Source organism: Odocoileus virginianus, chromosome 31 (assembly GCF_023699985.2).
Source record: "Odocoileus virginianus isolate 20LAN1187 ecotype Illinois chromosome 31, Ovbor_1.2, whole genome shotgun sequence".
NCBI classification, from domain to species: domain Eukaryota; kingdom Metazoa; phylum Chordata; class Mammalia; order Artiodactyla; family Cervidae; genus Odocoileus; species Odocoileus virginianus.
This window is the reverse complement of record NC_069704.1, coordinates 22613813-22626229: the sequence shown is the minus strand read 5'-3', so window position 1 is coordinate 22626229 and position 12417 is coordinate 22613813. Positions and strand designations below refer to the sequence as shown.

The window sequence follows — 12417 nt, the reverse complement described above, 5'->3', positions numbered from 1 at the left end:
TGGTTCCTTTAAGGGATTCTCCAATCCATCCCACTGGCCTGTTCGTCTTCCACGTGCCAGCTTTACATTGGCAGCAGCTGTATGTATGGTGTGTTTTGAGAGCTGATAAAGGACCCCCCCCCCTTGCTGAACTCTATGTGTGTGATGAGCTGTTACAGGACTGTTCTTATAATGCACTCATGACTGTGTATCCACGTTAACGTGTATCATGGCTCCTGGGAAGAGGAAGATGTGGGTGGACGCATGATGTTTGTGCTGCCAGGGATGGGGGGCAGGAAGGTATGGTGAAGGTTGGAGAGGAGGCCAGGTGAAAAAGGACACAAAGACCTTTGCATTGAGTAAAATTACCCCTCTGCACAAGCAGAATTTTTCAAGATGATTGAACAAGTGAAAGAGCAGTATTCAAGGAATAAGGCTGGCTGACTCATTGGAAAAGACCCTGATGCTGGGAAAGATTGAAGGCAAGAGGAGAAGGGGACAACAGAGGATGAGATGGTTGGATGGCATCACCGACTTGATGGACATGACTTTGAGCAAACTCAGGGAGTTGGTGATGGACAGGGAGGCCTGGCGTGCTGCAGTCCATGGTGTCACAAAGAGTTGGACACGACTGAGCAACTGAACTGAACTGAGCTGAAGGAATAAGGCACTCAAAGAGAACAAGTTTATCATGGAAAGATAACATACGGTGCTGGCTCCACCGTCATGTTGGGGACTTGCAGTGGCCTAGGTGTTCTCTGGGTATGGGTGCTCTTACTCTGCACGTGGTGGGGCGTGTGTGTACTTAGCGGGGTGCACGTGCCCTTGGCATGTATGAATGCTGCCGTTCCCAGGTACCCTGTGTCCAACAGCTGCCCTCAGGAGCTCACACCTGGGCACTGACTAGGGCCTTCTGGGCTGCTGTGCCGTCTCCACAGGGCCCTTTATGTACCCCAGCTACCCTCTGTGTCCCCCAAACACCCTCTGTGCCCAAGCTCCCACGGTGCTGCTCAAGCTGGACTGGATCCACCCACCCTGGGAACCTGCTGAGGTCAGGGCAGTGCTTATCCTCTTGGGGCCCTTGCCCCACCCACACTGCAGGTGGAGGGGTGCCTGGAGCTGCGTGCCCCAGAGCCCACACAGGACAACAGCTATCTCACCTAAGGAAGCTGGGTGCGGCAGAAGAGGGCGTGGGGTGGGATGGGTGTAGGCGCCGCAGGCTCAGGGCTGTCCTGTCGCTCTGCCCTGCAAAGGTCCTTCTTTGGCAGCTGCTGGTGGCCCAGCCTGCTTCTCGGGTGGGGGTGGTGGTCCAGGATGCACTTTGCAAGCTGGCTCATTTGTCCCCCGGACACCTGGGTGACTGGAGGCTCTCTGCTTTGCTGACAGTGGAAGGTGAACCAGGAGCCTCCCTGTGCATGGGGGAAGGAGGAGGAGGTGGCGCTGCTGCAGGGGTGACGTCTGCCCACTGGTAGGTGTGGACCACTCAGGTCCTCTAGACGTGGGGCTGGCCCCTGTGCTGGGGATTGCAGGCAGGCCTGGCGCACCGTGGGCCTTTCCTAATAGCTCAGTTGGTAAAGAATCCGCCTGCAATTCTGGAGACCCCAGTTTGATTCCTGAGTTGGGAAGATCCTCTGAAGAAGGGATAGGCTACCCACTCCAGTATTGTTGGATTTCCCTGGTGGCTCAACTGGTAAAGAATTGGCCTGCAATGTGGGAGACCTGGGTTCAATTCCCAGGTTGGGAAGATCCCCTGGAGAAGGGAAAGGCTACCCACTCCAGGATTCTGCCCTGGAGAATTCCGTGGACTGTATAGTCCATGGGGTCACAAAGAGTCGGACACGATTGAGTGACTTCCACTTTCACTGCGCACTGTGGGGTGGGTGTTGGCTGGGCGCACTTGGCACCAGGTCCCAGCACTGGCCCAGGGTCTGTGCCTGGTGGTCTGTCTGCTTCCTTCCTGGGAAGGGGTAAGCAGGATGGACTGAGGACCCCGGTTGTGCAAAGCGGTGTCTAGCACTGATCTCCTCCAGGCCTGCATGGATCGTCACCCCCCACGAGTGGGTTTTGACACAAGAGCTGGAGGGGCATGCGTGTCTGGTGCTGATCCTTTGCCAGTGGTTTCTTTGCCAGTGAAAATCATCTGTCTTTCCAAACTTCACCTGGACTCTGTACTTCCAGCCAGCGCAGGAGGTGGCCCTGGCCGGGCAGTTTCTTCTGATGTGTCCGATCCTGCCGGCGCCTGCCCTTCCTTGCAGCTTGCGCCCTGCTTCTCTGAGATTCCGCAGGCACTTGGCTTCCTTATAACTTCGTGTGCTGCTGCAACCCAGCAAGGAGTTCAGGGTGCCTTGCAGAGCTATTTGCATTTAATAGACACCAGGAAGCTTGAAAATATGAGGCCACCCCTTCCACGCCAGCGGAGCTGTGGCTGGGCGCCGGACAGCCCCTTGGCCTCCAACCCAAGGAACCCCTCCCACTGCTCTGGCAGTGACTGTGACCCAGGCCACACAGGGGAAGTAGACCGAGTCAGGGGCTGGTCTGTGGCCAGCAGGGGTGGGAAGGATGTGTGATGTGTTTCCGGTGGCCTGGCTGGGGAAGGGGCATTAGTAACAAACGAGCTCACCAGCCTCACCCGTGTCAGTCTGCAAGTTCCTGCCTGCACAGTTCGGGCTCGTGTACACTGAGGTGCATGCCCAGTGGGGAAGAGAGAAGAGACATTTAAACACCCAGCTGTAGGACCTGAGAGACGCTGTCAGCACCCCGGGTCCGCCTCCTCCCCGCCCTGTGGGGTGATTGTCCCCTGCATGAGGCGCTCACCCTCCTGCCAGCCCCCAGGCCTTTGTCTTAACAGCAGAGTCTGGCGCTGAGTTTCTGATCAGAGTCCACAGTTTAACTCAATTTTAGTGCAGGCCCGTGTAGGAAGGAAAACAGAAAGCGCTGGCCTAGTGTGGAGGTGGAAGTGGTGAGAGGGACCCAGGGGCTATATAGAAAAAAAGCAGCCCTGATGGCAAGTGGGCCGAGGGGGCCGGGCGTTTGGGAACCCTACAGGCCTGAGAAGGAGTCTCTAGTCTGGGCGGTGGGTGATTGGTGCTCTCTCCCTGCTCCTGGCTCTGGGCCACCTTTGCCCCCTGCTCATGGCCAGGGCCTCCTGACGCTGTGGTCAGAGCCCAAGGTCATCCTGCCAGTAACAGCACTCTGGCCACATCTCTCTTCTGGCCTTGGACCCACTATGCTGGGTTCTTGCCTCAGCACCCTTGGGTTCTCTGCCTGGTAACTTGTTTCCCCCAGCTGGAAAATGGCCCATCCACCACGCATACCCCCATGAGTCCCCTGGGGATCCTGTCCATTGCACGGACCCCCACCCACCTCCTGAGAGTACCTAAGATGACAGAGCAGGCCCCCCACCCCGAGAGCCCCCACGATGATCTGTCCATCTGTGGTCCCTTAATTTTTTTTTTTTTTTTTCCTGAAAGATCATGAGCTTGTAACCCAGAGGGGCCTGGGCACATTTGAAGGGTGTGGAGGATGCCCTGAGTGGCTGATTGGTAGAAGATGCTGGAGCAGAGGACAGTGCCAAGGTGGTCAGCGTGTCTGGGGCCAGTAGTGTGTAGGGTGTGTCTAGGCGAAGGGGCGGTGGGAGAGAAGCCCCGTGTCCTGGCTGGCCCACAAGATGAGGGTCAGGTCAGAGGGCAGGTGATGAACCACTGGACCTCTGTTGTCTATCTGAACTTGGTGAGACTGAAGTCTGGCTCGTCTGTCCCTGGAGCTTTTCTCCTCATGCTGTCTGGCACTTGGCAGCTATGACCAAGGCCGAGCTCTAAGTGGAGAATTATTAACGTGGTGCATTCTAGAGCCAAATAAGGTTGAATTCATGCTTAAAATTGGTGCAAAGGTGTGGTGAGCTTGAACACGGGTCAGTTGGTTTTCATTTGACCAAAATGTATGCATTGGGTTCTTTGCTAACTTTTTTTTAAAGTGCAAGAACGTGTAAATAGGTCTTTTTAAAAATAGACACTTCTCTTGCTTTTTACTGCAAGTCAAATTGACCCATTGATGCACTCTGAGTCCTGAGGTCTGCAGTGGGCTGCAAAGCTCTGGAGATGGGTCTGCTGAGCTAGTGCTGATCTGAGGAGCACCTTTGCGGTGGAAGCCGCATTAAATTTTATGTCTTGTTATCTCTGGATGGTGAAGGCTGCTGTTTGAAACCCTGAGCCTCTGCTTGGTACCTTAATTTTTGGGTGAAATTTTTAATCACAGAAGAAAAGTGTTTCCCCAAGTGTTTCTTTTAATATTACTGTTGCTTTAAGAAAATTGCCTTCAGAGCTAATTGTCTTCATAGGCTGTTTATTAGATGAGAGTGGTTTTGACTCTCAGCAGCTAGACCGTAAGTGAATCAAAGAAACTCTGTTTTTTAAAACAGGTGGCTCGTATATTATAAATCTATGAAAATATTTTAGAATTGTAAGCCATATTGCCTATTTTCTGAAAGTCTTAAAATACTTAAATTATATATAATTCTAGTAAATGAATGTAAAGAATATTTCAATATGTTGCCTCAAAATACCTTGAAAGCTGGAAACATTCTTGTTTCTTATAAATGACAGAATAAAGTGTTTTCATAATGCTGGTTTGACTGGAGAAGCAGCTTTTAACTCTTGAAGGGATGGATTAATATTTTCTCTAGTTTCATGAGCCCAGCTCTGTCACTGAGGGTCACAGTTCCCTGGCACTTTCGGCCAAGTCACAGAGCACGCCTGCTTGGACATCTGATGAGAACTGTCACAAGGCCCTGGGCAGCTCTGAAAGTCGTCCCCACGCCATCCCAGGACATGGTATTCCCACTGAGCCCACCTGAGCACTAACTGTGGCTGTCCTGCCTCTCCTGCATCTTGTCTCCAAGCCAGGGCGTTGTCACCAAAGGCTCCTAGGGAGAGGAAGGTGCAGGAGGTCACTGGGCTGGTGCCTCGGAGCAGGTGGGGCCCCTCCTGGGAGCAGAGTCTGCGTTGTCACCTTGTCGCAGTCCTGCAGCATCCCACGCACACTGACTGTCTCCCGCCACCTCTGTGGCTCGTTAGAACCCTCCAGTTAGAAGAGGCAGACTAGCATGCTACCCCTGCCTGCGCGGTGTTTGGGTCAGCAGGTGGGATGGACCTACCTGGTTTCTGGATTTAAGGGATTTTAGACTTGAGGTCCGGAGAAGGCACTGGCACCCCACCCCAGTACTCTTGCCTGGAAAATCCCATGGACGGAGGAGCCTGGTAGGCTGCGGTCCATGGGATCACTAAGAGTCAGACACGACTGAGTGACTTCACTTTCACTTTTCACTTTCATGCATTGGAGAAGGAAATGGCAACCCACTCCAGTGTCCTTGCCTGGAGAATCCCAGGGATGGGGGAGCCTGGTGGGTGTCCATCTGTGGGGTTGCACAGAGTCGGACAATACTGAAGCGACTTAGCAGCAACAGCAGCAGACTTGAGGTGAGGGACGAAACACGTTTCAGTCCTGCAGGGGTAGGGCATGGATCTCTCGTATAGCATGGCTCTGTCCATCAGATGGGTGCAGCCATCCTGAATCCTGCTTATTACCAAGACCCAGACACCCGGTGTTTGTGGCAGTCACATGGCTATGTCTGCCTACCCCATGGCCTGGTTTCCGTCACTGGACGTGTCGGCCAGTCTTCTGTCCTGGTGCCCAGAGGGGGACCTCAGGAGTCTGTGTCCATTGCAGACAGCCATGAGTGTCTGTGCCTACTGTCACCAAACTCTGCTGTGTCCCAGACCCGGCTCCTATCATGGAGTGTGGAATTTTTCATGGCAGCAGTGGAGCCCAGGTGGCCCTAGTGGTAAACAACCCACCTGCCAGCACAGGAGACAGAAGAGACGCAGGTTCGATCCCAGGGTGGGGAAGATCCCCTGGAGGAGGGCATGGCAACCCACTCCAGTATTCTTGCCTGGAGAATCCCATGACAGAGGAGCCTGGCAGGCTACACCCTGGGGTCACAAAGAGTCAGACATGACTGAAGCCACTTAGCACGCATGTGGTAGAGCTGTAGGCGCTGCTTTTTGTGGGGAGTGGGACGTTGAGGGTGGTACTGGGTGCTGGTCAGAGGCCGTGTCTGGTGGGGCTGAGCCTGTGGTGTCTGCCCGTCTCCTCAGGATGGTTCCCGACCAGCTGCAGGCCCCGCCATCCTCACGCTGTGCCCCATTCCAGGCCCCGCAAAGCGTTGGCCCCTCTGCACTGGCACTCGTGTGCCCCCATCCAGCCCCCCCTGCAGGTAGCGTGGTGGCCCCTGGGCTAGGCCCACTCTCGGGAGGATGTCCTGATGGGCAGTATAGTCAGGGGGCAGAGAGGCGCTCCTTTGCCAGCTCTTCTTCCCGAGGTGGTTTCTGGGCAGCGGCGCTGAGGTGTCTTATATACACCACGTCCCCGTTCACCCTCGCTGCCACCATGCAGCCATGACTGGACCGGATGCCGTGGCTCTCCCTGTTTTCAAGGCTGGACACCGACACTCGGAGAGGCTTAGGGGCTTGCTGGGCCCCTGCCGGAGAGCCTGGCTGAAAGGCAGCTCCCTGTTCACGACCCGGAGCCCGAGGCCCTCACCCTGTGGCTGGGCCTGTGTGATCCCTGGAGACACCAAGGGGCCTGGTCCCCTTCCCCCTCCCAGCGCGGTTCTAAGGACTTTTCTCCTCGGGGACAGGCGCTCCTGGCTCCTCCCTCGGCCTGAGCCGGCCCTGCCCGTGCCCCTCAATGAGCCTACACAGGAGAACAATTGGGTCCACATCGCGGGCGCACAGCTGGCCATTGAGAGGGACGAGAATGGGGCAAGCGTGTTCCATGGCCTGAGGGAGGCTCACTGCGATGGCCTTGTCCCACTGCTGAACGGCTCCTTGTCGTGGCCCCTGTGGACCCCGCTGCCATGGCCTGTCCCCCCGGCCCCACCCAGGATGCACCCTGGAGACCGAGGTGTCAGGACAGGCCCCCCTGGGCAGCAGAGCTCCCTGTGAGGACAGGGTGGATGGGCCAGACTGCGTCCTGAGCACCGTCCTCCTCCGAGACCAGCGCGGGGTGAGTGAGCCCGTCGGCGAATGCGGCCCCCGGGAGAGGTAAGGCCGCTGGGCTGGGCGGCAGGGGCTTGGCTCTTTAGGGTTTGCTGCCAAGAAACCTAGCATTTTCTTTTCTTTATTTCCCGATGGTGTGATTTATTTCCTGCTGGAGTATTCTGAGTGCCTGGCTTGTGAGACCTTGTTTGCTGCTGCTGCTGCTAAGTCGCTTCAGTCGTGTCCGACTCTGTGCAACCCCATAGACGGCAGCCCACCAGACTCCTCCTTCCATGGGATTTTCCCAGGCAAAGGTACTGGAGTGGGTTGCCATTGCCCTCTCCGGAGACCTTGTTTAACCCTCTGAATAATCGGATGACCTACAGTCATCCCCATTTCATTGACATGGAGATGTGTACAGTGAGGCTGAGTACTTAGCGCATCCCAGCATTTTCTTATTATTTGTGCAGATGGGTTTTTGTTTTCTCAGGTCTCATGGCTCAGGTGAACAGGAATGGGCTGAGTCAGCAGACAGGTGTCCTGTCTGTTGACCTGAGTGACCAGGGCCTGAATGACTGATGACCCTTCTCAAGGACCAGAGGAGTTTGCTTATGAGAAGTGCATCTGTCTGTCCATCAGATCAGCAAGTGTCCAGGGCTGAGGCTGTGATTCAAGGCAGGCACTCTGCTGGCCATGGGAAGCTCCAGGGTCCTTTTCTTGAACAGCTGATTGAGATCCCTTTGGACGGATCATAATGTGGGCATGGGCCAGGAGTGCTCATCACCTCCCTTTATTGTTTGGAATAGCTTAGGTCTCTTGGTTTCTCCCTTTCCTATGTGCTTGTCAAGTAGTGTGTGAAGGTCATGGGCCTTGAGTCCAGTGGAACTTAAGTGTGTTGAAGTCCACTAACTGGGGAGGATGCTCGCTGTATTTTGGAGGGGTTGCTGGGTCAGGGTTGCAGGGAGCTGGGGAGAGAGCCAGAAACACATCAGAAACTCTGCCATACCAGCTTGGAAGAGCTCGGTGCTTAGGGGCCTGATAAAAAGAAACAGTGGCAGGAAAGTGCCCAGACTGAGGACTGTGGAGAGAGTTCTGAGGTTAGAATTAACATAGGAATAGGGCTGTGAATAGGGGTGCTTGTAATCCTTCCAAAATTGGGATAAAATTTGCATGTGAATGACTCATCAAGGCAAGATTGCCTTGGAATGTGTGGTTTCCTTCTTATTTTTCAGTTCCTACTACCAATCATTTGCATTTTTTATTCAACCAGCATTCTTAATGCTACCTTACAATTGCCCTCATCCTGACTTTTCCTAGCCTGGATTTCTACTTTGGCATCTCCCATCCTGTCTATCTTCATGGAGGGTGTGCAGGAGTGATAATCTCCTCTCTCTGCCACCCCCATTCAACACAGCACCCAGGTGGATGCCTAGCTCTCAGGCCAACTGGCTAACTCAGCCCTCATAGGCAGATAGGTCTTGTTTGGACTTCCCAGGATTAAAAAAGTATATCTTTTGTTTTTCAATGTCAAGAAATTAGGAGACCATCTAAAATTCTAGTTTTTTTTTTTTCTAGGAGAAAAATCAAAAGAGTTACACCTATTCAGTACTGAACGGCAGTAGGAGTCTGCAAGTCCCTAAAGATGTTCACATTCTAATCCCTGGAACCTGTGAATATGTTAAAGGGGTTTTGTAGGTATGATTAAGTTAAGGATCTTGAGATAGGGAAATTATTCTGGTTTATCAGCTACTGTTGCTACTGTTTAGTAACTAAGTTGTGTCTGACTCTTTGTGATCTTGTGAAAGTGAAAGTCACTCAGTCTTGTCCAACTCTTTGCAACCCCATCGACTGTATATACAGTCCATGGAATTCTCCAGGCCAGAATACTGGAGTAGGTACCCTTTCCCTTTTCCAGGGGATCTTCCCAAACCAGGGATCAAGCCTAAGTCTCCCGCATTGCAGGCGGATTCTTTACCAGCTGAGACACAACAGAAGCCCAAGAATACTGAAGTGGGTAGCCTATCCCTGCTCCAGCGGATCTTCCCGACCCAGGAATTGAGCTGGAGTCTCCTGCATTGCAGGTGGATTCTTTACCAACTAAGCTATGAGGGAAGCCCTTGTGACCTCATGGGTAGACCCTAAATGTAATCATGAGGTTCCTAATGAAAGGGTCAGGAGGACAGAGAGAAGATGCTATGCTGCTGGTGTAGGGGAGGAAAACTTTTCCTCTACACTTCAGTTTGTTTGTGGGGCCTGTGAATTAAACTGACAACAGATTAACAGGGGAAAAGGCGTATCACATTTAATGTTGTTATGTGCACAGAGGCTTCACACAAAAGAAGTAAAAACTCCATGAAGCAAGTGGGAATTGTGGTCTGGGTTCCGGCTGGAAAAGGATTTTCAGATATGAGGCAGAAAGAAAGGAGAATAAAGTTTATTAGAGTGGGAGATGCTGTTAGAGCAGCCGGCCAACTCAAGGGAGAACTGGCATTGAACAGGGGTTCCTTAGTCCACTTTTATACCCAGGGTACAAGGAGTGGGATCGGGGTCTTGTGGGTCATTTGCTGATTGGAAGAGGCATGTATACTGGGTGGGGAAAGAGTAGGGCAAATACTTTCTCCCTAGGGTAGGAGGGAAGACAGGTTATATTGTTCCATTAATAGTTACAACATGGAGGAGGGAAGGACAGTAGGGTCTGGTTTTTCCATTCTGCATTCTAAGACCCTCTTGGTTTTATCTGTTCTTTCCTCCTTGGGTCACCACATTCCTCCCTCTCTTTATTTTTAGGGCCAATTCTTTGGCCCCTTTTGATACCCTGCTCATGTCTAACTATCTACCTGTTTCCCTTCTCAGGCATTTGGGAACCCAGTCTCAAAGGAAAAGGGGCGATGACTGCTCTGACTTCTTCAGGCTGTATAGGAGCATCATGGGGCTCTGGGTTCCTTTTGCCTGCTCTCTGTCAGGGTGCATTTACGGAGGGAGAGGAGAGTCCATGGAATGATAAGGTGACTTGTTTCAGCATTGTCTGAGTGTTGGTCAAGGAATATTCTTGTCATACTACCACTTGGAGATTTGTTGTAACCTAGAAGAAACAAACTCAGCAAGAAAGTTAAAGGTACACAGCCCAAGATTAATCGAAGTAGAAAAGCTGCTCAGGGCCCACCAGGAGAACTAGGACCAGACATTGGTTTGTGACATTAGTGTTTCTCTGGGTATGAGAAGATGCAAGAATTTGGGCTCATAAAATCTTTACCTGAAAACTTCTGGCTATCTGGAGGCCGGTTCTTCTGGGTTTTTCCCAGAGCACAGAGTGCCTTATTTCTGACCTTCGCCCTGAACTCCTTTCAGAAGTTGTTGAAGGTTGGCAGCTTGCAGTGGTCATGATATAATCTTTGTAGAGGCAGCTGGCAGGTGCCAACTTCCAGTCAGCAGGGTATCTTCATAGCCACATATTTGACCATGCTTTGGGGGCGTTTCATGGCCATTGTGTCCCACGGTGCTGGGAAGGCTCATACCCAGGTTTAACGAAAATTCCATTGATAGGTCACTCAGTGTGCTGTTATTGGACCAGGGCTTGTGAGTGGCAAAAGTCTCTGGACCATACCTGTATTACTTGCCTCTTGGTCCAGGAAAATATTCCCTCTTGTTGCTTCTTCCCATTTCTAGAGTTACATTATTACAATCATGGATCTTGCATGGAACTGCATATCAGCATTTTATCACAGGCTCAGTCACACATTTGCTAACATAAGAAACAATCTTCTGAAACAAGTGACACAGAGAATAATATAGCTAGCAGTTATTAGTGAGGTCACAAGTAAGAGTTATAAGTCAAGAACGTTCATTAGGTAGAGCCCAGTATACCCCAGGTCATCTGACTTTGTTTGTTAAATGACTATAGCCTGGTGTTAATCTCCTGGTTGTACATCTTGGAGCATCTCATCTTTATCCAAAGACTGGTTACTGAGATAAGCTTCAGAAACAAACTTAGAGTGTCCTTTTTAATAACTTAATTAAATCTTTTAGCAATATAACTTAACAAGGAGCTATTTCAGAAGTGAGTCTTAGTAAACACTGCTGCTGCTAAGTCGCTTCAGTCGTGTCCGACTCTGTGCGACCCCATAGACGGCAGCCCACCAGGCTCTACCGTCCCTGGGATTCTCCAGGCAAGAACACTGGAGTGGGTTGCCATTTCCTTCTCCAGTGCATGAAAGTGAAAAGTGAAAGTAAAGTCTCTCAGTCGTGTCCGACTCTTCGAGACCCCATGGACTGCAGCCTACCAGGCTCCTCTGTCCATGCGGTTTTCCAGGCAAGAGTACTGGAGTGGGGTGCCATTGCCTTCTCCTCTGAGTAAACACTAGACCTTAGTTAACAATACTAGAAACTTAGTTTAACAATTAACAAAACTTAATATTCAGTGAAACATGATTTTTTCATTATGAGGGCATTAACCCTGTAGCCAGGGAAGGCTTTAACCCATAAAATAAAAATGAAGTTTGTCGGGGAGCCAGGAAAAACCAACTGGCTGTTTTGGATTTCCCATACCCCTGACTCTTTCATTTACAGCTATCATTCACCCATTTTTTTTTTTTTTTCATTCACCCATTTTTAATTCCCTGATTTAGGAGTAGACTTGCTACATTTTAAGGACATCAGAATGGCAAAAATCTAACAGTGAGGGGTTATTTTTTTGTAGAAGCAGAATGAGCTTTTATATGTACCGTAATCTTAAATAATACTTTACCAAAGTAACGAAAGATTTTAAAAACAAATATAAATCATTTAAAGGCAAAGAAATTCATAATCTGTTATCAAAAGCTTCATTCTAAGAAGATTTTGTTCTCTTAACATACAGAGTAGACTAAATTCCAGTCTGTTACCAGTTTACCAGATAATGAACAAACAAAATTTATTTATCGCTTAATCTTAGAAAAGTTTTTTCCATAAATCTTGAAGTAGCAGTATTCTTGCAAAGGCATCAGAGTGAAACCATAGAAGGCTGTTTAAAGTCTAATTAAACTGCAATTGACAAAGTAACCTGGTCGTTGTTATGACTTATAACACTTTTAACATATAACTGACAACATTTTACCAGGACATATCAGATTTTCATGAATTTCACATAATTTCTAGGGTATCTATATTAGTAACATCAACCATACAGTACAACCTGATAAGATTCATCACTCCTCTAAAAATACTTCCCATGTAATTTAACATGTCAAATGAACTCAGGTAGTTTAATAGCTCTTTGGGATGTTTCAGGGGCCCTCTGAAGCATCCAAAAGTCAGCTAGAAGTTATTTAGGAAATTTTGTTGATAAACATCGAAAGGGTTTATAACAGTCAGATAAAATCATGTAGATCACTGTAAAACAATATATTCACCTAGCCAAAGTAACAAA

The 12417-nt window shown here is 50.4% G+C and overlaps 1 protein-coding gene across 6 annotated transcripts in view; it reads left to right on the top strand.

Annotated features, from left to right (window-relative positions):
* The window catches only part of SEMA4D (semaphorin 4D), a 161094-nt gene that overhangs the window by 46527 nt on the left and 102150 nt on the right, over positions 1–12417 (top strand). The window contains exon 1 of one of the 6 annotated variants that reach the window (XM_070459387.1): positions 6762–7041. The exons of 4 other annotated variants lie outside the window; for them this stretch is intronic. The gene's annotated coding sequence lies outside the window, so the exon portion shown is untranslated. Of the gene's footprint in view, positions 1–6761; positions 7080–12417 lie in introns of those variants that run through there. One more of the 6 variants, XM_070459386.1, reaches the window with a different exon arrangement.